Source organism: Camelus dromedarius, chromosome 11 (assembly GCF_036321535.1).
Source record: "Camelus dromedarius isolate mCamDro1 chromosome 11, mCamDro1.pat, whole genome shotgun sequence".
NCBI lineage: Eukaryota > Metazoa > Chordata > Mammalia > Artiodactyla > Camelidae > Camelus > Camelus dromedarius.
The window spans coordinates 72,371,840-72,398,523 of NC_087446.1; the positions used below are offsets into that span (position 1 = coordinate 72,371,840).

The 26,684-nt window shown below is 43.4% G+C and overlaps 1 pseudogene; it reads right to left on the reverse strand.

The window, feature by feature from the left end:
• Window positions 1-25,438, reverse strand: LOC135322442 (trafficking protein particle complex subunit 9-like; annotated as a pseudogene).
• Between the last annotated feature and the right edge of the window lie 1,246 nt (window positions 25,439-26,684).

Sequence of the window (26,684 nt, forward strand, 5' to 3'; positions counted from 1 at the left end):
AGAAAATACACGAGTACATATAGAAACAAGTAACTAGGAGATACCTCAGCAGTGCCACACAATGTAGAATGGGCGATCCTGATTAACACCGCACAGTTACATAAGGACCCACTAAGTGAGAGCACCTGCTGTAACAGGGCACGGCCCCCTTCTATTTGTCAGTTGTGTCTTCAGGGCTGAGGCAGTTCTGAGCACGGCCAGTGTCAGTGCTGGTGTCTGGATGGATGTCACTGGAGGTGAGGGCACCTGTAAGCCAAGAGGAAGAACAGAAATCATCGTATGCTTTTTCTGTCTTGTTTCTTTGTTACTTTAAAAGAGAGGCATAAATAAGGTAAACTGTGAATCTTCCCTACTGAAATTTCAGTAATGAAACCGTTCTTAAAATCTTCACAGCTTATATTCTGCTTATAACTGTCTTTTCAACAAAGCATCATATTTATTAAATGTTAATTAACTCAATTAACTCCCTGTTGAAACCTTCTATTAAAGAACATGAAATGCCGTATGTAAAAGCACCACGCCTGCAGTCACTACCTTAGATGTCTTGAAGGCAGTGCAGTCAGCACTCACCATCCCGTGGCACTGAGCTCCTGATGCTGCTAAGAGAGCACACTGCTGCCTCAGATGGAAAGAAACGGTGAAAACATTGTCTGAAATCTACAGCACTGACAAAACATAACTGAAAAATCCCAGGCTCCTTGGAGGCTGTCATTTTCTGTTTCTGTCCAAACACCGTCAATGAGCAGGACCACCCCATTCCTGAGCCATGGGACTCATGTGGGAAGGAGTTTTGGAGAAATTTCCAGGTTTAGAATGTAACCAAAAATATGTAGAACTCTGACAAAATAAAAGATGAAATACACTGATTTTGGAAGATACTCAAAATATTCTCCTAAGCCTTAGGAGCTGGAAAGGCTGGGCTTCTCCTAAACCACTTTTTTATTTCACAGCCAGTGCGCATCTCCCACAAACCCTGTTTCCCTGTGTCTGCTGGGAGCCTCAGGCACACTCTTGTTGTCGATCTTATAAGTCACAGGGCAGAGGCGTGTGTCTCACGCCTGCAACTGTCACAGAGGCTCACTTCCTAGCCTCCCTGTCTGAACTTGGCCCCATGTTCTCACCTGTTTATTTGGTATCTGTTCTTCTGTAAGCTGCCTGAAGTGCTTCTTGGAACATGTCAGAAGAATGAGTGGGTAGATAAATGGACAGATGGACAGGTGAGAGAAGGGCAGACAGACAGAGAGACTGCAAGAAAAGGGGAACAAAGAAAATTTCCTATGCAAAACCCTCTTCTAGTCAGGGAAGAAAACCACCACGGAGTAGTGTGAAGAGGCAGGTAGCTTAGGGCTGTTTCCTGTATTCCATGAAAAGTCACACCAAGAGATGAGAGGGTAGAACTATAAATAATAAAAGAAAAAAAGCATGCATGCTTGAAAAAATATATCTATGATATGTACTTTCTAAAGAATAGATTCAAATCAGAAGAGCCCAATAACACAATCCTTGGGTATTTACAGAAGTGAGAATCCCATCTCCAAACCACAAGTCTTCCCTTTAGAGCACTGAGAGTCTACACGGTGCGGCCATAAAGCTGTCTCCGCAAATCCATTCTATCCTGCATTTACGAGGAACGAGCAGCTGTGCTCGGGCTGCCCACGCGCGCCATTTACACCCACAGCACCTCTACAGCGGAGGACGCCTAGCGAGCCCCGTCTCTGCAGGACAGGAAACAAGTCCGGGAGAGGCTAAGCTGACCTAACATTTCTCCATCTCACAGAACTGGTCACTCCAGAGCAGGACTCGAACACGGACCCACGTTTGTAACCACGGTATTACGTGCTCTGTGTGCTTTTTGTGTGTATAATACATTTGTTTCTGGCATGAAAGGATATTTAATAAATGTTCGGTTGTCTTGTCTATCTCATTAGCTCACAATCAATCTTTATACTGTTGAATTGTACTCTTTTCCCCTGGAGAAAGGAATGGAAAGAGCGGGGGCCAGAATGAGGTGGGGCTCCATTCTTTATCTGGTACCTCATCTCATCCAAGTCCCCAATGAGGGAGAAGGAGCAAATGTTGTCTTCAACTTTTAAAGAGATTGCTCCACTGATGGTGACATACTCAACTCCAAAACCAAGGCTGGGGGCAGGGACATGCAGCAACCAGAGCAGTATCACCTGTAGGAAGGCGGAAAAAGCTCATGGGAGGGCTCAGGGGGTCAGCCTGATTTAATTTCAATCAATAAAAGAATAACACACTCTATAAATACTAGCATGCAATGGATTTGCTCTTTCTTGTCATTTAGCAAGTTTCCACAGCCCACATGTAACATTATCGTGAACCAGTGAAAAGAAGAGTCTACAGACAGGGAAAATCAATGCCACAGGCAGGCTGAAAACCAGGCTGGAGGAAAGGAAGGGAAAGGGCATCGTTATGAATAGGGGAAAGGCTAGGAAAAAGACATCATCACAAGGACTGTCAAGCATCATTCAACAATCATATTATCATTCATTCAAGAGAGAGTTACTGAGGTCCTATTTTGTGCAAGATTGTACAGAGGGCAAAGCAAGAGCGCAGCGTCCATGGTGGCAGCAAGTGGCGGGGCTCAAAGAAACTTCTGATCCCGGTACCTGGCACACTTGTCCTCAGTATAAAGGCAAAAAAAAAAAAGCAAAATAATGCTCTGTAAACTCAAAGCATTGTTGAAAAAAATTAAAGAAGACCTAAATACCTGGACAGACACACCACGCACATTCCTGGATCAGAAGACAGCCCTCTTGGAATGGCAGTGCTCCCCAGAGCGATCCATACATACAACGTGGTCTCGATCACAATCCCAGCCGGCTCCACTGCAGAAACTAACTAGCTGCTGCTAAAATTCATATGGGAATTCAAGGGTCTCATTAACAAAAATGTGCTTGTAAAAGAACAACATGAGAGGAATTGTAATTCTCAATTTCAAACCTTACAACTGTATCTCCAGGTGAGGTTAGAGGCCATTTTTAAGTTATTATTGTGTTTATCCTTATTTTCTAAATTCTCTACAATGAAAATAACTGTTACAATAAGAAAAATAAAAAGTAAGTTATTTTTTTAAACATGCACACCGATTCATTCATTGGGAAAGTAATATTTTAACTATAAAGAGGTAAACAAATATCTAGTGAAAAAGGACTACTTAAAACAAGAGTGCATTCACATTTTTTATAAATTGAAAACTGAAAAGTACAAACACATCAAGTTTCTAGGGAGACCGATGCAACATATTAATAGTTATTTTCAAAAATTCTAATTGAACAATGAAAACTCAAGAAAGGGAAAATCGTGATTGACAGCCAACTGCAAACACATGGAGAGCAAAGGCCTAGAAATCACAGTTCCTTTAACTCTGCTACTAACTTAATAGGAGAGGAAATTCCTCACTGAGGGGAGAGTGGAATCCCATGGATAAGACAGGATACACAGTACAAACTGCACTAGAATTGGGTGTGATTTTCTTAGAAGAATTCTAAAGTTACAACATTGCTGAAAAACTATAAAAACACTGACAGACAGATTAAAACACACAGTCATATATATTATATAGAAACATATGAAGTCTGCTCCCATGTTGCATAGATATACAAACATATTTGTTCATTTATGGGCACTGATTACTTTATCCCAGGTAGAATATTTCAACTAAAACAAATAATCAATAATACACTCCTCTTGTCAAATCTAGTTGATAATTTACTCTGCTATGTAACCATAATATGTGTAAGATAGTTCTAAAATTAGTGAAAAAGATCTTTGTATGGTTCCCTGAACTCTTCTCAAAATTCCAAGCTTAATTTTAAAATACATCTGAGCAGTATTTCTATATGATCTTTTCCCTCGTGAAATGAACAACAAAATCTGTTGCCAAATTCTGTCCTTACAATGATTCACGAGCACCGTATCCTAACATAACTGCTGGACAACAAGGCACTATCCAGACACTGTGACAAACAAATGAAACACAAGGATGACAGTGACCCTATTCTGGAGGGCTTATAATCTGTTCTAACACCGGGGTTTTTATTTGATTGGTTTGATTGGTTAGAAAAATAAAATCACTCAAGTACTTTCTTCTTTGAGTATTCTCTAAGTAATAACTCTGTTTTTAGTGTCATGAGCAGGAAAGAGTTAAGCATGACTTGATTAGGTCAACTAGCAACAATCATCAATGGAGAGTGAATAATAAAGAAGTAAACTGATAGCAATTCTTCTTCCTACATGAGACCTAAACTAAACCTACACTGATCTCTGCAAGGAAAATGAGGAGTTGAGTTCCTCAATGAGAAAACAAACTAACGAGAAATCAAAAAAGGAAAGACTTTTTCCATAACGATTCAGGAAGGAGTGGAGCATGTTGGTGAAGAGCACAGATGCTTGGGACAAACATGAGGGTCTGAACTCCCACAGCACTGGGTAGCTGTGACACTGATATGTCAGTGAAATTTTCTGCATCTCAGTCTCCTATCCATAGACTGGGGACAACAACAGCACCTGTCTCCTAGAACGGTCCTAAGAATTAAGTTATTTTATATATAAATGTTTAAATAAAATACCTCAGATTATAAATATTAACCCAAAACACAAGGAACAAAGAAAACAGTGATAAATTGGAATTCATCAAAATGTAAAACTTTTCTTCAAAGGACACCATCCAGAAAGTGAAAAAACAACAGACAGGAGAAAATTTTTTCAAATCATTTATCTGATTAAGAATTTTTGTCTTCAAATAAAAAAAGAATTCCTATAACTCAACAATAAAAAGGGAACTCAATTAAAAAGTGAATAAAGGATCTGAAAATGTATTTTTCAAAGAAAATATACAAATGGCCAATAAGCACAATCAAACGATGTTCAATATCATTAGCTGTAATGGAAATCAAGTCAAAACCACTAGGAGAAACCGCTTCACACTCACTACAATAGGTTATAATAAAAAAAAAGAGTAACAAGCACTAATAAGGACACAGAGGAAGCAGAGCTCGCAGCCCTTGCTGGTGAGGACGTAACGCTGTGTGGCCACTTTGGAAAACAGCCTGACAGGTCCTCAGAGGTTTGAACATTTGGTTTATGAATGACCCAGCCTTTCTGCTCTCTGGGTACACACGTAAGAGAACTGAAAACAAATGTCCACATAAAAACTCCTACAGGAATATTCACGGCACCATTACTCATCACAGCCAAAAAGCAGAAACAACACAAATTACTATCACCTAATGAATGGGTAAACAGTGGGGCCCAGCCATACAGTGGAATATTATTCAGCAATAGCAAAGCATAGAGTACTGACCCAGGCAACAACGTGGACAAACATTTAAAACGTTACTCAGTGTGAAAGAAGTCAGTCACAAGAGACGGTTCCATTTACATGAAATGTCTCGTTTTACATGAAATGTCCAACACAGGCAAATCCACAGAGAGAGAACTGTGGCTGCCTGGGGCTGGGGGAGGATGGGGAAGATGGGAATGACTGCTTGTGCATACGGGGCTTCCTGTAGTGGGATGAAAATATTCTAAATTGACTGCAATGCACAATTCTGGGCATAGAGTAAAAACCGCTGTACATTTTATTGGGTGAATTGTATTAAAACTGCTAAGGACAAAAGCACCTAGCGCCAGTACTTTCAAATAGTAGATACAAATTGCTAACTTTTATTACAGGAAGAAGAAACTGCCCTCAGCATGAAAGCAGGAGATCATCAAGTGTGGGTAAACTGAAATTGGACAAGAGCATTTCACTTGAAACAGTTGCTGAGTGTACACGAAATATTCAGAAATAGGAAAATCAGCTCGACATCATGAAAAACATTCTGCTTCAAATGCAGATCAAGGATTTAGCAAGCCCAGCTGCTAGAAATGACCAGAGAAGATACCTTGTTCTTAGAACAAGCACCAGAGATAACAAGGAAATGGTGGTGAGGAAATCAGGCGGCCGAAAATCTGGAACAGTTTGCTACAAATAATTTCTCCAATGAAAATTCAAAAATAAAATAAAAATGATGCAATGCTGTGCTGGCCTCACGTGAATGGGCTTCCTCCGGTGCTCGACAGTTCTGTAACCCCGAATGAGAGACTCAGGAGAATCAGCATGGTTCCTGGCAGTCCCCAAGTGACTGCCCACCAGCACACTGACCACCATCACATCTTCAAGGGTTGTATTGCAGAGAAGAGACCAACTTCTAAAAGACACAGGAAATGTTGACAAGGGAAGAAAAGGCTGCGGTCAGTCCTGGGACAGAGGCCCTGTGAGCAGAGGCCAGAAGCCTGCAGGTGAACTGGAGTTGCCCTGGGGCAGGAAGAGACCACAAGGAAGCAGATCTCAATTATCTACTCTCTCTCCCTCGGGTAGGAGAGATAAACCTGCATCCTTCTCACCTGGATCTGTGGGTTCTGGTTTGCAGAATTCTTACCTACAGTAAATGATTACTCAAGACCCTGTGGAAAAAGCCCAGAAATTGATAGGGAGTAGGGAGCCAACTCCACGAGCCTCTCAAATGCTCCCATATTTATTGTGTATAATCAAAGGAAAAAGTCATTAACAGTTGTGTGATAGTAAGCAGGAACTTGGGGAAAGAAGGGATGAGAAAGAGATTGTAGAATCCACCATGAGTACAAAGTCTTAGTGTATCTTTAGGGAAGTCATGGGGTGAAGGAAATAAGATACATTCTTTAGATATGTGAATTACAAAGCAGACCACCAGACCAGCTAAGTCCTTGTTTTGGGGATAATAGACTATCTAACTGCACACAAGCCCAGCGTTTATAGCTGAGGGCCTGGGTCATTGCTTTGCAATGAGCAGAGTGCTATCTAAAACCTCAACTACGCAAGCAAAGCATTGTCTCTGCTTTTTAAGGCAAGGAGACAGGAGTGAGGATGCACAGGCGCTTGCTTGCAAAGCAGTCACTAAGCTTTTTTTTCTCCTTAATGTTGACAGGCGGCTGGGGTCTGTTAAAATTTTTTAACCCAATCATGGGCTCCCACATGGAACCATTATGGGGGACACCCTTGGGTGACAAATCCTGGCTCTGGGCCTTTTCCTGCCAGCTTCAGCCACTCTAGCAGGGTCTAGGCATATCCCTGAATAATGATCCTACAGAACCACCCACACTCTTAACTCCTGGTGCTTGAAACTTAATTTTAGCTCTACACAACTTAACATAGAAAAGTTTCAGAAATAAAAGATATTATATTCATTTTATATCTCATCACAGGACTGATTTTTCTGATTGCTCTAAGCTGCTTCTTCTTGGTAAAGCAACTAATTCTGCAGGTGAATTCAGTACTTTCTTTGGCATAACTAGCCAGTTTGGTCTCGCTGAATTCTATTGGTCAAATACCAATACACTTAATTGATTTCATTGTTCATCAGTTTCAGCTGGGAGTAGAGGGAGTGTCACTTTGTTCCTCAGCCCACCCTCAACTCTTTATCATCAGCAACTCAGGCCTCCGGAAAACAAAAAAAAGCATTTGTTTCCCTTCTACACTTTCAACAAACCCAAAAGGATACATCAGCCTGGAGAAAGAATTCAACACAAATGTTTAAAGAAAAATCTATAAAACTGAAACAACTCCATCTCCGAATCATGATACACAATGACATGAGAGTAAAGCATGGGTGAGCCTGACCACCTGATTTCTATTCTTCAAAGGAAGGAAGGTTTTCCTATATTTTATTATCACTCTCTCACTGTTTCTGATTAAGCCAAAAACTAGTGTATGAAATAATTAAGAACTGCAATAACAGATTTTTGTTGTATCAATTACAGAAGGCATTCAGAGGGGTTAGGAAAACCCACCTCTGTAAAAAATTCAAAATATCTTCCCCTGTTAAGAACACTTATACAAAATGCAATAGAGAATTCAAACTCTTGTGGAGAGGAGCAAAAGCCACAGAAACAAAGCAAAGTCATTACTATGAGTCAATCCAAAATTCACTGGACAATCATGTTCAATGCATTCAAGGAAATTTAAAGGCACACTGCAAACCATTCACTTAATGATCTGCAGGCTAGAGGAAGAATTTCTGTCTTTAACAGACAACAGTAATCAATAGGGTGAACCATCAAACAAGGGCCAAAGAACAATCAGGTTTTTAACAGTTCTGATAAATCAGCATGTTCTAAAGATCAAAATCCAGAAATTTTAAACATTCATTCACACCACAATGAAACACGCACTTAAAAAAAACAAAAAACCCAAAGAAACTAAGCACATAGATCATGTACCTGGATCAATGAGAACTTCATGTACCGCTGGAAGAAAGAACAAGCTATAGCCTTTCCCTTGAAAAATAAAACTACTTTTAAAGATAAATTCTAAAACAGATTTCATCATTCATGTTGCCTTGAAAAATCTGAGGCACTAGTATCTGATCAGAAAAGCAATTCTGAGTAACAGTATGTTATGTTTCAGTGCCAGTTTGCTTTAGAATAAAAGAGAAAAGAAAAGCTACTGCTTCTCATCCTGCACAAAATGTGAAGGGCCTCCCTGCCTCTTTCTCCTCCCGTTTTCTAAGCTCATGCTTCCCAACCCTTCTGAAACAAGTATGAGAACGACTTATTCCCATCAATATGCCAAATGACAAAAGAATATCAATTTATTTGTGTAAATATAAGCCTACAGCTTAAACTAGAGGAGAAATATATCAGAAGTCTATATGGAACTTCTTTCTACCTTCCTGAAAACACACACACAATCGTTCACAGAGACACAGACATATTCCCCCTGGATTACTGGACACTTCACAAGCTTAGGACTTCCAACTTCTAGAATATAAATTTGTAGTTAATTTAAAATACAAAACTGTCAGCTTTTGAAAGCCTTGATCATCTGCTAAACCATCCAATTATCAAAGAGACCCAATTAGACTTCTCTGTAGAATGTAATTTCCCATGATGGCAAAACAGACCCTAAGAAGTACTGGATCCAAGTCTCGTGTTTATCACTAGCTATGATCGTTTTTAAGCACATTAACAGATTCAGAAAGGTTTGTCCCAACAACATTTACTCTTATTGATATAGTATACATGTTCAAATGCCTATACAGAGACTAGGTCCCATGATGGTGATTAAGAGCTCTTTTGTGTATTGCAATATTTATTTTTAAGTGCAGACAAGGAGGGTGGGTGATACTCAGTTGTAGACCACCTGCTTAGCATGCAAAATGTCCTGGCTTCAGTCCCCAGTACCTCCAAACAAATAAATAAAAATAAGTGCATATTTAAAAATGAGTAAAGTTATAAAATAATGCAGACTAAAAACCACTGCAATCTAGGAGCCACAATTGGAATAAAAAAACGAGTGTTTCTATCAAATATTGACTATATGCCAATCACAGAGACAACCACAAATCACACCTGACAACCATCACGTGTGATTCTCAGCAACCCTACTAAGTAGACACGGATGAGAAACCCGGCACTGTGGATGAGGAGACGGAGCTCGGAGGAGTCGGGGATGCTGACCGTCCTGCTCCCCGTGACAACGCGTCAGCCCAGGGCAAGCGCTGAGAGAGCTGCACTGAGGGGACACCCAGCTGCATGGAACCTTGGGGAACTGGGGAGAGCCAGAAAACACTAAAAATTTTTCAGTGGAAAACCAGCTCAAATATATTACACTGTGCCACCTTCTTTAAAACGGGAACGTGATTGAGACCTTTTTGTTGCCTCCGTGTCCTTTCTGCCGTCATAAATTATTTGCCCTCTCAGCGTGACCAGTGATGAACTGGACCCAATATGAAGTGCATTAAGATGGCAGAGCTTTTAAAGCTGTTTTATTAAGTTTGTAAGACTCTGTCTATGCCTCACACAGGCGGTCATCCATCACTTCTCCCCGGTGTGGACGTACCACCTGAAATCACTCCTTTCTGCTTTTTAAAATCCCTTCATCTAATCCAGAATTTTCAACAGCAAAGAAGCAGCTCAACCACAGACAGTGGACAGCTTTTCACTAAATTACTCAAACAGCCCATCGGACTACCTGGAAGCCCTTTAATTCTATTAAACCCACTTCCAGGTACTTCATCATTTTCTGATTGGTGGTCTTGGCCTCTGACTGGCCTACTCAGAGAGCTCCCAGTCTCACATCCGGGGGTGGGAGAGGGCCCTGCTGTTGGGGTAAATCAGTGCGGAAGGCGTACATCCTCCAGGCAGGTCTGCACAGCTAGAAGTGCCACAAAGTGCTAAGAAATTATACCGTCATTACCCCTGGGCTCCCATGGACTGGTTTCACATTAACCAAACTCATGAGACACTGATGCAAGAAAACTAGAAATTTAACTTATTAATGTAACAGAAGACGTGAAACTATGAACCAGACTGCAATATCAGAGTTCAACCATGAGTACATGTTCTCCTCAACGGCCCAATCACGAGCAGGCAGTCACATGGCAAGCGTGGACAGAAGCAGAGCAGGAAGGGTTTCTAGATTAATTCAATGGACTAAATTTCTGTTATACCAACAGATCTACCTCCTGGAAAACAATTAACGCTAATCACGGTGCACTCTTCATGGACAGTGGCCGAGACACGACTGTGAGCACCCGTGTAACTCTCCTTTCCCTGTCGTTTCTGGGCTAACTGATGCAGAGATGTACAGAAATCCAGGGATGCAGATACATCTAAACACCCAAAGCCCATTTTCGGAGCCTCAAAGTCAGACAGCCAGTGTTTAAGTACCAGCTCTGCCACTTACTAGTTCTGTGACCTTGGCCAACTTAACCTCTGTGTGCCTCAGTTTCCACACTGTAAAACTGGGATAACAATCAAACTTTTCTTACTCGCTTGTTGAGAAGATTGAAGGATGCATTTGTGTAAAACGCTCAGAAAAGAATGTAGCACATTTTTGGTGCTCAACAAATGTCAACTTAATATTACAGTGGTTTACAAGTCTCCTTTCTAATCATCTCCTGTGTTTCCTGGCTAGACTAATTCCCAAAGGAAATCCTTATTTCTCCTTTTATAAACTCTTGGGGTGTACCCTTCTGTTCCATCCCACCACCTGTTTAAACTGAAGGAGGGGATGCCTCCTCCCAACTCCTCTGGGCCATGGAGAGTGCTTCTCCCTTCACACCACTGACCCCTGGTCCACAGCTAGCCCTCCTCACAATAACAGAGTGAGGTGTGTTTCCAGGGAGACAAGCAGGACATGTGAAACCCTTCCTTTGCATGCAGTGTTGCCCACACTTTGGAAGCACCTGGGGTGCTCAGCTCCATGGCAGGACAGCCCTTTGCATGATGGGGCAGATCCTTTCAAGGGAAGGCTCGCTGTGGCCCAGAGATACATGGGACAGGGTAAGTCTCTACTTCTGGGACACAGTATCACGACACTCATTTACCCACAGCCCTGAAGTTCATGGAGAACGTGGCTTCATCAGTAACAAAGAAGACATTTATTGCCTGCCTAGTCTTTTACGTCATCTCTCAGTTGGCTGCTGGAGACAACATGTGTATAAGTATTGGATCCTCTTAGGCCCCAACATATATGAAGTAACAAAGAATTCTGTGGGTTAACATTGTTTCAGGGCGACTGTGTAACAGTTCTGACTCTGATGATGCTAAATTATGGGTATAGGAATTATGGAACCTCCTCAAATATCTTTCATCATAAAATCAGCTTTTCTTATTTTCCTGTTTCTTAGTAATTGCCAAAGACCATCAAATGATGTCTTCACACAAAACAGCAGCTAAAGTTTATAAGCCCTCTTGACATACCCACTGTGGTAAACACTTTACATAACTTCTAATTCTCACAATTCTACAAAGCAGATATGAGCGTCCCCATCTCACAGACGAGGGAAATCTCAGAACGAACTGACTTAGGCTCACGTGGCTCAGTGGCAGCACGTGCACGCAAACCCAAGTCAAAACACTACACTCCTTTGTATATGTACCAAATCATCTCCCACCAATTAACACACATCGGCGGGGTCAATTCTCAGCGAACTCAACACACTTTTTAGCTTTAAGTTGCTCCAGAGGCCACTTCTTGCTCTTTTATAAAATCCCGGCCCACTGATTTCTAACACTGGAAGAAAAGTCCGATTTTGCCATTGTTTGCACAGCAAGTCTGAAATGTTCACAGCGAGATGACAGAATAAAACTAAGATATAAGCAGAATAATTTTTCCAGGTAGACAGACACAATGGACATTGTGGTATTCTGAAGCATTAAGCAAAGAAATCAAAATAAAATCATGTTTTTTAAGCCTTCTTTTATAAACAGGAAAATTAAGACTCTAAGAATGTGCAACAGCGCCACCTACGGCTAAAAATACCTTCCAGGTTCCCGGGAAATATGCAACACAAAAATTGCCTGTAGGATCAGAAAGGAGAATCAGGTAACTAAAAACTTGTGTACCACATACTGAACTTTGCTTTGGGGGAAGGGAGGGGTATTCAGTATTTAATCTGATATTGCTAATACTCCTGAATATAAACAAAAGACACAGGCTCATGGAAACTCATCTTAGAAGAGGAAAGAATCCAGTCCAGCCACTTCATTTTACAGGAGGGGAGACTGAAACCTTGGATATGTCCTGGCAATCTGCAGCAAAGCTCTCCTAGGCCACATGTCTTGCACTGTAGCAAAAACCAACAGATCTGTACTAGGCCTATATTCATAAAAGTCACGTCTGTATTTTTCCAAAAGCAGGTAATCAAAGTATCTTGCAAAATACTTCTCAAAGAGCCAGGAAATCATACAAGTTTGTTGAAATACAAAAACATTTATTTACATATTAAAACAGCCTGAGCTTTATTCTCTCTATTTAAAATGTGACATGTCAAATCAAAATGTTGATATTTTAAATCCTGTTAAGAATGCAGAAAAAATATCAAAATTTTCTTTAATCACATATGAGAGAAGCTTATTCCCTGAAAATGATCAATGCGGATTTTTCTAAACTTAATGGTTCTGGTCAGAATCCCACGAATTTAAATGTCTGAGTGGATGTTTACACGGCAACATGAATTCTGAGCTTTAACACTACACATTCTGTGTAAATAATCTTCAAGGTCGTCTGCTTAAGGCAATTTAAGTATTCCCTGTCTCACAAGAATGATACAGATTTCATTAAAACTTCATACTGCACTAAGGAAAAAAAAAACTGAATCCTTGTTATTTTAAGCCATATTCATATATATCATATATATACATACTGAATATGCATCAGAAATAAGCTACACGTTTTAGTATTCAGAGTTGCTACTTCTAAAGTATCAGTCATTGTGACAGCACATTTTTATTAAGCACCTCTACGGTGCTTTGTATACAAGACGTCTAACTCTCACAGTCAGACAAGGTAAACGATATTACTCAAATTTCACAAAAAACGAAATGTATTTAAGCCATGAAAACAACTAACATATTCATCATCAGGAAACAAAAGAGTAAGGATTTTACTTACAATACTCACTGACAATCTTTTCTTCCATAATAAGACTACATAAAACCAATTCAGTCTTTGTAAATTTTTCAGTCAATAAGCACCCCTAGAGAAAAACAATAACATCATTAGCAACGGTTGGATTTTCAAAGCCCACTTCTGTTTTGCACAATAATTATTTTAAATGTTTTGTCTTTAGTGCTTACAAAGCACTAAAATTAAAAAAAAAAATACTTTTTTAAGTCATTACCTGAGAATAAAACATTTGTGAAAATGTACAATTTTAATTTATGCCACGCTGTCTCACATTCTCACTGGTGTCTCTCCTTTGAAGACCTCATCAGGCTGAGATCGCTAAAATCGGTCATTTATGGACTCACAGGAGCTCGGGAAACCACTCAATGGGAGGCTGATTAGAGGAGCAATTGAGATTGCATCCTGTGCAGCCTGGATTCCAGCACCGAGCTAGACACCACCAGCTGCGTGTGATTTGGGACAAGCTGGCCCATCTCTCAATCCCTCAGCTGCAAAAAAGGAGACACTGATACCTACCCTCAAACACCTGCTATGAAGTAAAACATGAGGAAAGCATTTTAGCCTTAGGTAAGTGTCCACTCACAGCGAGTTTGTTCATTATGATGATGAGGATGGCTGTTAATAAATTAAGCTGGACCAAAAAGTAGAAATCACCTTAAAGGAGAAACATTTTAAATCAATGAGCATTTCCTTTTGGATGGATTGCAGAATATTCTATTGATTTTTTTAATAAACCAAGTTTTGTCCATTAATTATAGATTTACAGGTTCATGGACAAGTCTCCAGAAAAAGAATTAGAGGCCTGTAACCTCTGAATATTAAGAAAGTAAAGTTTAAAAAAAAACAGGGGGGGATTATACCTCATTTGGGAGAGTATGTGCTTAGCATGCATGAGGCCCTCAGTTCAGTCCCCAGTAACTACACTTAAAAAATTTTTTTTTTAAGAAATGGAAAATTAAAGCAAAATGATGGAGGAATACAGAATTTTTTTAGAGACTCAACTCAGATTTAAGATGGGGGAAAAAAATCCATTTCTCAGAGGAATTCTTGAGAACTATGTAAACTGGGTCTGAGATGTCTAGTCTTTTAACATTATTCAAAAATTCATATTACCAAGTCTTAAAACTACCTGATAACCCACAGTGGCGATAGTGATCGTAACAGCTGCCAACACGGATCGAGTTCTGGCTAGGACTGCTCTGTTCTGACATCTCTGCCCCTGAGGCCTCACCAGTCTGAGAGCACTAAATTCGGTCATTCATGAGCATCACGTGTAAGTCCTACATTTGTGCTTCTCACTCCCCCCTCCCCAGCCCCTCTGAAGGAAGCATTGTTATCATGTTCTCCACCCGTAGATAAGGCCACTGAGGCACTGAGACTAAACCCGTTCCAGGTCACATCAGCATTAAAGGACATCTGTATTTCTGCTGTTTTGCTTTTGATAAAGGAATCTGAGATATCAATTCAAGAGAGACTGTTAAATAATCAAGTCTGACTGGTCTTCACCTCAAAGAGCAGATACTATAAATTCCTGATGTAGGATGAGGCTGCCGCCACAAACTGACTCAGCTTGAAATTAATATCCAAGATGAAGCAGCGGATACACGTAAATATTCACGAGTGTCAACTCCGCTCACGGGTCTGGGCCCTTCACTGCCTGAACGGGGGTGAAGTCCCCACCCGTGTCTGGGAGGGAAGCGCGGCTCTTCCCAGTCTCACCCAGGCTTCACGGGCTATTTCCCCCCACAGACTGTCCTCAACGATTAAAAAGCTCTCAAGATTTTTACACCATGCAAAACTGAAAGACATTTCTGCAGATGGAGCACTTTCTCAGGCTTAAACCTTTTTTGCCTACACTTAGCAAGGGGGAAAAAAGAAACATGACTCTACAAAGTCTCTGACCCTCACCACTCACAGGAGTAGAAAGGCCACAGCAAAAGATGACTCTTCACATTGCAGGATGAGGCCAAAATAAAGCGGCCCCAACAACAGGCACTCCCAGAGACAGCACTCAGCATTCTTCTGCACACTCACGACTGGGCAGCCCTCACTACCATCTATCTCCAGAACACTCCATCATCCCAAAAGAAACCCCCTGTCCACTAGTAGTCACACACCATCCCCCCTCCACCCAGCCATTTGCAACCATCACCTGCTCTCTGCCTCTGCATGTGCATTTTCTGGGCATTTCAGATCACTGAAATCAACAATATGTGGCCGTTTGTGTCTGGTTCCTTTCACTTAACATGCTGTTATCAAGGCTCATAGATGTTGAAGTGGTATCAGCATCTCCCTCTTTTTTTTTTTTTTTAAAACGTTAAAATTTATTAGAAGGTGGTAAATACTGTCAAAAAGAGTAGAGTGGAGCATAAGGTATTGGGTTTCAAAGGGAAAAGTGCAGGTTGAGCAGTCAGGGTGGACTTCCCAGAGAAGGAGGCCTTTTTCATCTTCCCTTTTATTTTTACTTTTCCTTTTTTTTTACTCTTACATCTGAATAATGTTCCACTACATGGAGATACTACATTCTGTTCATCCATTCAGCAGCTATGTATGGACGAGGTCCAGAAGAATGAGTGAAAAAGGTGACTAACAGGGATGGCATTTAAACAAAGGGCAAGATGAGCCTTAAAAAAAAAGCCAACCAATGGAGGCACAAGGAAATTCACTGCGTTTCTGAGCAAAGTGCATGCTTGCTTCGGCAGGATTACCGTGCAGGGCTGGGGTGGATATTGGCAGGAATCACGGTGAGGGAGTCACCTGAGAAGACTCTCCACTGCAAGCAGCTCAGACAATTCTCTTCCCTCATCCTTTATTGTTAGAGCCATGTTTCTTGGTTTCTCTTATTTCAAGTAATAGCACTTTAACTATACAGTTGATCATCTGCATCAGACCACCTTACATCCAAGCCACAGAAAATCATTCACTGACTGGAGCAGCTCCAGGACATAACGGTGATGGATCAGGGAGTACTTCAGCATCCCAGCCTGCAGGTATAAACCCAACATGTGCCCTGTTGATGTCAAGAAAGTGAAATGCATGGAAATATCTTACTGCTGGTGCATGACATCTGCCCCCAAATTGCCCCAAAATCATGCTGGCAAATCACTACTCAACCCGCTCACTACAAAAAAAAAAAAAAAAAGCTAAGAAGGCAAATTTGGGCTCTTCCATTGAAAACCAGCAACCATCACTGCCAGTCTCTGATGTGGAATACTCCTGACTTCAAAAACCACTGTGCAGTTATTTTTCAAACGTGAAAGGTATATATGTATTCCACGTAGATGATGTTACAGAAGGATTTTTCTTTTCAAAATTTCCAGTTGCAACATTAGAACAAGAAAGTTTATGTTTCAGCTTTAAAAAAACTCAATTATCTTCCACTTTCTTAATGTTGATCCTATTTTTATTTTATAAAGGGAGCTATGCTGCATATTATAAACCAACTGTTTGGCTTCTGCAAACAAGAACTGTATGACTTCACCATTTCAGAGCAAACTTTAACGATGCTTTGAGAGGTGGGGCCTGTGGAGCTCACTAACTGCTCTTTAAATACTGACAAGGATGAGCTATTAAGTAATGCAAAGGCTCTAACTCCACATTAACTCAGAAACCGAAGAAACTACACCAAAACCTTACTTTATCATTTTTAAATATTCCGATTCTTTTGAATATTAAATTTCTTAAAAGATATGATTTTTTTTTGAGAAAGATAACAGCTGTATTAAATTTCCTCTCACCAAGAAAGCAATCTTTATCAAGAATAAAACCCCTATGGAAATCCAAAAGATGGGACGTTTCTAGCTAAGTGAACATGCAGATCTGAACACAAACTTATGTCCTATCAGATCTCACTCGAACGAGCGCAACAAAGTACTGGGCTACCCTAGAACTTACCTCTTCTGTTCCAGATGTTGGCTGAGCTAAGATCATCAGGCAAGGCAGGGAAGGAGAGAAGAGGAAAGTCCACCTGGCGACCTCCATCTGTTTTCTTCCAGCCACAAGGTGCCGCTAGGGCGGCCCCACTAACAAGCCCTCCCCAAAAGGAAATCCGGCATCCACACTGCCCCTGCCGTCCCCAAGCAACCCCGACGTCCCTCTCCCACTGGTCACCTCCCAGCCTGTGAGTGGTCTTCTAATGCCCCCCAGTTGGTGGCACCCTCACCCTCTTCCCCGCTACACACACACACACACACACATAGCCAGGGCAGCCTTCCCAAAGCACAAATTTGATTACATCAACCCCCACTTCAAACCCTTCAGAGGCTCCCTGGTAGAGTTCTAGCCCCACCCCTGACCCTGACCCTGACCCTACTCGCCAAGCCTCACCTCAGTACCGTGGTCCCCAGTGACCTCAGGGGACCCCTGAATTGCTCCTACTTCCCACTTGCCTCCAGGCTCATCTTGACTGTTTCTCAAGGAAGCCTTCCCTCCCTCCAACCTCCGCACTTTGTTCCTCTGTTCCTAGAACATTCTAGGCTAAGTCAACTTCTGACACTGCTAAGCTCCCAAGAAGCTAATAAATTTTTCTTATTAATGTGGGTCCACTCTCCCCTAGACACTCAGAAGTTCGCATGTTATGAATAAATGAATGACGGGATGGGTCTCAAAGTGAGAGACTTACCTGCTCTCGCCCATCCCGACCCTTCTTTCTGTAGAATATGAAAAGCAAAACCAGAAGTACCTTTCCTGAGAGTCACTTCCTGCTGACACCCTTCACTGCCTCCTGGGTCAGTTTTAGTAAAACCCAAGCTCCTCCAAAGCCCTCCTCCCAGGTCCTCTCCAGTGTCCTCCCCAGTAGGGGCACCATTCACCCTGGACCACAGAGGGCACTTTCCCCGTGTCCCCACCCCGCAAGCCTCCATGTCTCTGCCCGGGCTTCACCTGCCACCTGAGCCACCTTCTTGACTCCTTCTCCTGGCTGACTCTTACTCTGTTCTCAGAACTGAATGTAGAGCCCATTTCTTCCAGGAAGTCCTCTTTGATAATGTCCTTTAGTTCTTGGCTGGGTTTCCTCTAGAGCAGCACTGCATGGTGACCAAATGGTGTTTGTCTACCCACTCCTTTGAGACCATGACATCTTGGAGGCCACATGGGAAATAGGAGTGAGATGACAAGAGGGTAGGGAAGAGCTAAAAGCAAAATCAGAGCCCAAGTTCCAAATTTAAGGATCCTTTCTCAGAAAAGAAGAATAAAATGTTTCATACATGTGTCATTTGGCTACGATTTTTGTGGCTCATGGAAAACAAGAGCTTGGTGTTCTAGTCCAAAAACCAAGTTACATGCAAAGAAATGTATATATTCATATATAAAGCAAGCCAGAACTGCTCAACAACAGTTTGCAGTTTAATTCCAAAGAACTTTGATAAAGGCAATCTCTCTCTCTCTCTCTCTCTCTCTTTTTTTTTTTTTTTTTTTTTGGAATCATATAGTTTCAGAAGTATTTGTATAACTAAGTGATTGCTACAGCCCATGATTCTGCACTGGAGTGTTTGGGGTTGAGGAAGCCCAGATTACATGCACTGTGTAAATGCAATCACACCAAGACACTGACAGGCGCCCTAGTGGCTGAGCTGAATTTTCAAAGCAGACAACCTTACAATGGAACACAGTTCTAAGTAGAAAGTAAGAAATGCAATGTTCTGTACTCAATTTCATACGTTATATGGGCCATTAACCGATAGTGCATCTTGTCTAATGAAACCCAAAAATAAATTGCCAATTTCGATTTTCTCCATCTGATTGTTTTATGTTAACATTGGTTATCAAACCCTCAATCCATACGGAAAACTCAGGCTTACGCTGCAGCAGAGTTACATCCCGCAGAAGACAGCGGATCAAGGAAGAAATGGAGAGTTTCCCTTCAGAAGCTGCTAAGTCTGGTTTTGCACCTGTATGTCATTTGCAACCACGTCTTCGTCAAAGGAGGAAGACCTTACATCTGTGGGGCTTAAAGCACTGTGTTGCTTCCGAACAATCAAAGAACACTGAGGTTTGTGAAACAGTCCTGAGGCACTTAAATTGCACTTTTTCTGAAAGGCTCCAAAACTGACCCACTTCACCATTCCAGGTACAACAAGGAGGTACCGGAATTAGTAGATAAAACATGCCCTTTAAGTCTGACAAGGCCCAGCTTGAATCCTGCTACAGCATTTACTAGCCGCTAAATTGACCGATACCTTAACCCCTCTGAGAAGTCTTGCCAATTCGCAAAAGGGGCTGCCACTGCCCACATGGGAGGGATGGATGTGAATGGAACACGCAATTAGGGCGGCCGACTGGTACCTGACACGAGGCCTGGCTAGTTTCCCTCCGCTGCCTTTCTGCCCCTTTAAACTTGCACTGTTGACTCTGGTAAGGATCAAGCCCCCGCAAGAGACTGCCCGATACTTCTGTGTATCCCCGTATACATGACTTACCCTTAGGAGGCCAGAAAAACTGCCTCCTCCTCAGTTACTGTCAATATTCTTTAGAGTCTGTGTTTTTTTTTTTTAACTCTATTTTGCAGGAAGACTATTCCAGAACTGTCCAAGCACCATTCTCCAGGTTGGCTCCCCTCAGAGCACCCATCCCTTTTCATCTCAGATCCTCTGTCTGATTGCCTTCTGTTCATGGGAAAGAGAGTCCGGTAGGGTGGGGTCTCCCTAGGACTCCTTCCCACCGTCACAGGTAAGTGTGACTACCTTCTCCCCACTCCAACTCCAGCTTCTGAGGAGTCTCCCCTCCCGGACCCTGCAACCTCTGCATCTTCCCAAGACGCAAACGTGGCCATGAACCTCCCTTTAGATTTCATCCTGGCTGGCCCTGCCCACCACCCGGCCCTTTAAGGATAAATGGCATTGCTCTGAAAATCCCAAATGCCACTGACTGACACACCAAAGCTGCATTGTCTGGGCTTCCCTCCAACCGAGGCACAGCCCTGCCCTCCCTCAGCCTCAGTCTGCACCTCTTGAGAAGAGCTAACCCACATGTAAGGCTGTGAACTCCAGCTAAGAAGGACAAATCCCAATGTGTATCTCTAGTCCGGCACCTTCACTTGAGCCCCAGGCTCATAGACCAGAGTGCCTCTTTGAAGTCCTAACTTGGATGACAAATGGCATCTTAAAAATGCCTCATGTCCACCATTTACTCTGGAATTCGATTCCTGGCAGGTACCTCCCAGGCTCACCATTTAACTAACAGAACCATCACCCACCTAGGTGTTTGAGGTCACATTCAATATCCCCTGTTCCCTCCCACCAGCCCTGCCCTGGAATCAGTCCTGTTATTTCCATCGCTAAGCCCATCTCAAGTCTGGTTCTGCAGGGACCATGGCCGTCACCCCACAAGCTCACAGCATGGTGCATTGAGTCACAGTCCTCCGAATGGTGCTCCCTGGAGGAGGAGGCATCTCCTGCCACTGGTCACCTCAGAAGGCACTGGATTCTCACACAGGAGGCCCAGGAGAAGGGACTTAAGGTTCATCCATGGTCTGAGCTTTGAAGGACCCGAGGTCTGGGGGAGCTCCTAATTAGAAGACACACCTGCCAGTGAGCAGAAGAGAATGGAGGAACCCAGGCAAGGCTGTTCTCACTCCGACCCCTGTGCTCTCAGGAGCCACGGGAAAGGCCTGTGTCCAGGGCACAGCCCAGCCATCACAGATCCCAGCCTGCATTTGCCAACCCGGACAGACTAGACTCCTTCAATTTGCGACACTTACTTCTGTTCTGTTCCCCACCCAGAATGTGTTGTACTCTTTCAGAAAGTCTGGCCTGTCTCAAGCGAGACCATGTCAGTGAAAAACGCAGTGTTGACATTTGGACCAGAGCATGAAAGGAGAAACAGAGCCTCATGGTCAGCATGATGGTGGTGGCCAAACACTTCCCCCGGGTGAGATGAACCATGGTAGGGGTGAGAAAAGCATCTTCCTTCACGGCTGACTAGGGTATTGGGGTCTCACTACCGAAAAGTAACGACATGGCCGTCAGTGGTGGACGTCAGCTGCAACAGACACGGAGTCAGCCATTTACTGCCAACGTGGGTTAAAAGTAAAGGCCAGTGCAGGGAGGCCTGCAAGGCTGCTGAGGCAAACCACAGACCCGACTCTGAATGCCCACTGGATAAAGCAGAGTGGAACATAAGGTCCCCTTTAGCGGTCCCTGTGTCCACCAGATCCAGGTGAGCCAGCATCTTCGGAGAAGGCCATGTCCTGATACTCAGAAAAACCAGCCTCGTACAGGGAACAAAAGAGTGGCATGGATTTTGGACCTGACACTGCCCCTTTATGAAGGCAAAGTAAAGTAAATGGCATAGGGGAAGTTGAATGCAAAAAAAAGAAAGTGACTGCTTCCTCTAAAAGCGTACCCTGCAGCTGCTCACCCCCGAGCCTGCCACTTCCTCACCAGTGACCATCGGCCAGGAAGGGCTATCACGCACGTCACACAGTGACAGCCAGGAACCTCGTGCTGAGCACTTTTGTGTAAAAGCAGATATCGAGCAAGGTGCTGCAGACTTTGACTTTAGAAGTTTAAATACTCCATGAAAAGAATCCTTCAGCAGCCGCCTAAATCAATTTCCATCTCACTTCTTCAAAACAAACAAATTTAATAAGGGCGCATTGTCACCAAACATGAGGAGGACCAAACAGGTTCCTCAAAGCAAGGATTTTAACAGGTATCAAACACCAGTGGGTGATGAGCTAACAAAGCAAATATTCCAAAAAATTAGAAAATTAAAAGATGTCTAGGATAATACATGGATCAAGGCAGCTGTTAAGTTTTTGCTTTTTAAAGCGATGGAGACAGCACGGAGGGCGATCCAGCTATTTCCAATGCAGGGTGTGCACAGCCCACCTTTTCAGATGCAACAACATACTCAAAGGGCAGTACAAGAGAAAAAGGAAAAAAGAAAAAGGAAAAGAGGAACAAGCGAAAATTAGAAACACACGAGAACAAAAATGACTTTTACAGCCTGTACAAGAACTTACGTGAGTGTGATGAGGACAGGGATGTGGGGATGGTGAGACCCTCCCTCACCTCCTGCTCCAGGGAAGGCAGGGGCCTGTGTGGAGCGGCGCTGCCGGGGGACACCAACATGGTCAGAGCCCCAAACCAAAACCCCACCTACATGCGTCTAGATAGCTTTTGAGCTACAAAATGTGGTCGCATTTCAGGCTGAACAGTTTTACTTACTTCCACCAAGAATAGCAGGAGAGAATTAGTTTCTGCTCCTGCACCAAAGCATTGTTTTATAAATTAATGACTGTGTAATAGTAAAAGGAACAATGGAGTAAAAGTGACTGGAGAAGAACTTGCTTGACCCGAGCTCACTGGCCGCATTATCTCACTGACATTCAAATGCTGGCTGGGTGCTTTTTGTACCAAAACAGACAGACCCACCAGGAGGGAGGTTTAATGCGCTGCTGTATTTTGATGCCGAGAACCATGCCTGGTACACGAGATTCTGGGTAAACAATGGTGACAGTGTCAACCGCTATGGGCTAAGCACACATAAAGCTACTCTGCCAAATCCCAAGGACAGACTTGAAAAGGCAAAAACAAGCTGGCATTCTCTGGTGGGTCTACAGACTCAGAGCCAAGCAGTTGCTGAGCAAAAATGTCACCAGTGCCTCCTATGACAAAAGAGGAAGCACTGGCCACGGGGCTGGGGCATGGCTCCAGGCTTCCACTGCTCATGCAGCAGTCTGTCCAGGGGGAGAAGTTGGTCCCTGCTTACGTTGTACCGATGCACCTACCTGGACTAACGCCTGGGGGCTCAGCAGGAGGTGACAGGTGAGATGAACAGAGCCAGTCTGGGAGAACCCCGGTGGTGGCAGCTGTGCCTTCAGCAGTGCCCAGGCTCCTAAACATGCCACCTCATCTCCAAGGAGCAGAAGGGGAGTGCGGACATGTAGATGGCAGGACCCTGTGAGGACAAGTACAGATCATTGCCACGACGTGCCTTGCCCCTTCCTTAAGCCATAGAGGAATATCCGGGGAGGAACTGAAAATTCATGCAGAGTTCGCCAGGTATCCACACGCAGGTGGGACTCGGGTCCCCTGTGCCTCTCACTCACAGGGCTGGTCTGGACTTTCTTTTTTTCAATTCTCTGGCACCTTCTCCTCCAACTGACCAACAACCAGAAAGTAGGATCTGATCTTGTGTAAGTTCAAGAATCACAGAGCACCGCCTCCACAGCGGCCCCAGCTGCACGTGCTAGGTTCTCTGACCGTCACCTGTGAGACCGCCATGAGCACTCTCCAGACTCAATGCCCGAGGCCGTAGGCCGGGGGTACACAACTTCCCTCACTCTCCCCAGCAAAGGGGGACCACCTCTCGGCAAAGGCATCTCAACCTCTTCTGCCTGAGGGACGGCACAATGGACACACGGGGAAACAGAGCAGAAAGTGGGGAGTGGGGTAGGCAGCCCAGAAGAGCTCGTCTGCAATTTCGAGGCAAAGTGAGGCCTTTGACCTTATCACAGGGACAAAGTGAGGATGAACCTTTCTCTGCTCTGTCCCATACTCCGTGACACGCCTTTTTCTGCGTAAGGAGTTCATTCGGAAGTCCCTGGCAGTGTTTCTGATGACCTAACCTGGCATGGTGGCTGTCTGGCATGAAGAGAGGGCCTGAGCCGTGCAGGTGCTGGGCCTGGGAGTCAGGAGACACCGGCTCCACCCCCAGCTCAACCAGAGCCTCGTTCTGCATCTCGGGATTCAGCATCTCTTATCTAAGCAAAGGGATGAGACTGTCCCAGGACAGGCTTCCCAACAGAAATGAAATGAGATCCATGTAAAGAAAGTTTCCCAGTTGCCACATTTAAAAAGTAAACAAAGAAACAAACAAAAAACAAATGCTAGAAAGTGATTTTAAGAACAGATCTTACTTATTCTACTGTATGTAAAATACTATCAATTTGACATGTAATCAATATAGAAAGTAGCAAGTTAGATTACATTCCTTTTATTAGATGTCTCAGCATCTGATGTACATTTGACCTACAGCACATGTCAGCTCAGACCAGCCTCCTCCCCAGTGCTCCTAGCATCAGAGGCTGTGGCTACTCTATTGGACAGCAACTCCAGGGGTCCCACCAGGGGTCTTGGCTGAAAAGCTGGAGTAAGTGTCCACAATATCCCTAAAAGGATCTCTCTGAAACAAAGGCAGATTCACTTTTAAACGTCTGTAAACCAGCGGGCTGCACCTCCATCCACTCTTGGCTACAAGACAGCCCTCTTCCTTGATGATCCCTTCCTGGATATAGGGAAGCAATCTGGCACACAGTGAGGGCGGCCGGTCCTCCAGGTAGACTTACCTGCTGTCTGTGTCCAATCCCATGAAGTCCTCCTTCTCAAACAAGGTGCAGAGGAGGGGGATCTTATCCCCAGACTTGTTGGGGACCCTATCCAGCCACTTGGACTTGAGCATGATGAAGAGTGACACAGTGAAGTCCTCGATCCTCTTCTCCACCAGCCTGCAGTCCTCGTAGATTGAAGGCCATGTCGGTGCGCTTCTGCTCGGCTACCTCCCCATGCAGCACAAAGACAAAGAGCTGAGAGTCATTAAGCGTGGTGCCATACAGCTCCTCTGCACATGGAGCTTCTCGAAGGCCTTGGCCGAGAGGCAGTCAGCAATGGTGACAAGGCCCACTACCTTGCTGTGGGCCTGGAAGATTCCCCACCCATTCTCGGGTGCATAGTGGTGCATGTAGTGGATACAGAGTGCCCAATGGGAGCCGCAGGGGCTGATCTGGCTCACCAAGGAGATTCGCTTATAGTTGCAAAAGATATTCTCCTCTGAGATGATCCCAATGGCTTGGATCACCACGGGGAGAATCTGGTCGTTCTCAGCGCACTGCACATAGTCAGGGATGCTCATGTTGCAGCCCCTGCCGAGAGGGGAGAGGAGATCGATATACTTACTCTGCTGTGGGCTGTGGGCCCCTCTGGGTTGTGGTGACCTGGTGTGTACCAGCCAGAAGGCAAGGGAAGCCCAAGCAAAGACGGGGGTACAGTTTGTCCTCAGTGTCTGCACATGGCTACTGTAGGTCGGATCACATTACCCAGCTTTTGGTCTAGGCTTCCTGCCCCTGCAGAGCAGGGTCATTTCTTGTTTTCTGTTCCAAGCACCTAGCCAAACCCTGATGCAAAGACAGTGCTTAAAACTGCTGAATAAAGAAATGAACAAAGGAACTGCTTTCCACACCCCTTTAAGCAGAATATAAAGAAAAGAACCACAGTGGGGTCAAAACATCTGGATTTCAACTCCAATTTATTTGAACTCCTAAGCTGCAGAATAATGGATAAGAAAACTTGCCTTGGGGAGGAGGGTACAGTTCAGTGGTAGAGCACGTGCTTATCAAGTATGAGGTCCTGTGTTTAATCCCCAGTACCTCATTTTAAAAAATGAAACAAATAAAAAAACCTAATTACCCTCCTCAAAAAATATTATTTAATTCAAAATTCAAAAAACAGCTTGCAATTGACGCAACATTGTAAACTTGACTATACTTCAATTAAAAAAAGAAATCCTTGCCTTACAAGAAATTATCTGGATTATGGAAGTTTGCAAATGTTAAATGCCTAGGTTACAACCTGCATAAAAAGGGGGGAGTGTACAAATTTACTATCCCTCCTTTATCAGCTATATTACCTTTCGGGGGGTTATAACCTCTCAGAGCTAATTTTCTCTGATTAAAAAACAGAAAACATTACCTGATTTTCAGTACTGCTGAAGAATCTGATAACCGTATTAAAGCATCTGACACACAGATGTTACTCAATAAATGTTTGTTGAATGAATGAATAAACAAGCAAAGTGAATGCTGCTTCCTGCCACAGACCATCATAATGGTACTGCCTGGAAATCCCAAGCCCACGTTCACCCGACTCTACACTAAACATGTGGGTGACCTGGGCAGGCCTGTGTGCTTCTCTAAGACCCAGGTCAATCATGAATAGAAATGAGGGCAATGACACAAACCTCAAAGGGTTAGTGAGTCAGTAATGAATTGTACCTGAATTTTGCAAGATTGAACCGTAAAGGAAAATTGGGCAAATTGTCCATAGGCCCTCTCCATATTATCTCTTACAACTACATGGGAATCTAAGTTACATCACAAAATTAAAAGTCTAATTTTTAAAGAGACTATTGAGGTTAAATGAGATCACTGTCTCAAATAAGGAACACACAGCACAAATAGGACAATCCCTAGACCATGAGATACACTCAGTTAAATTTCCCACTGAACCCA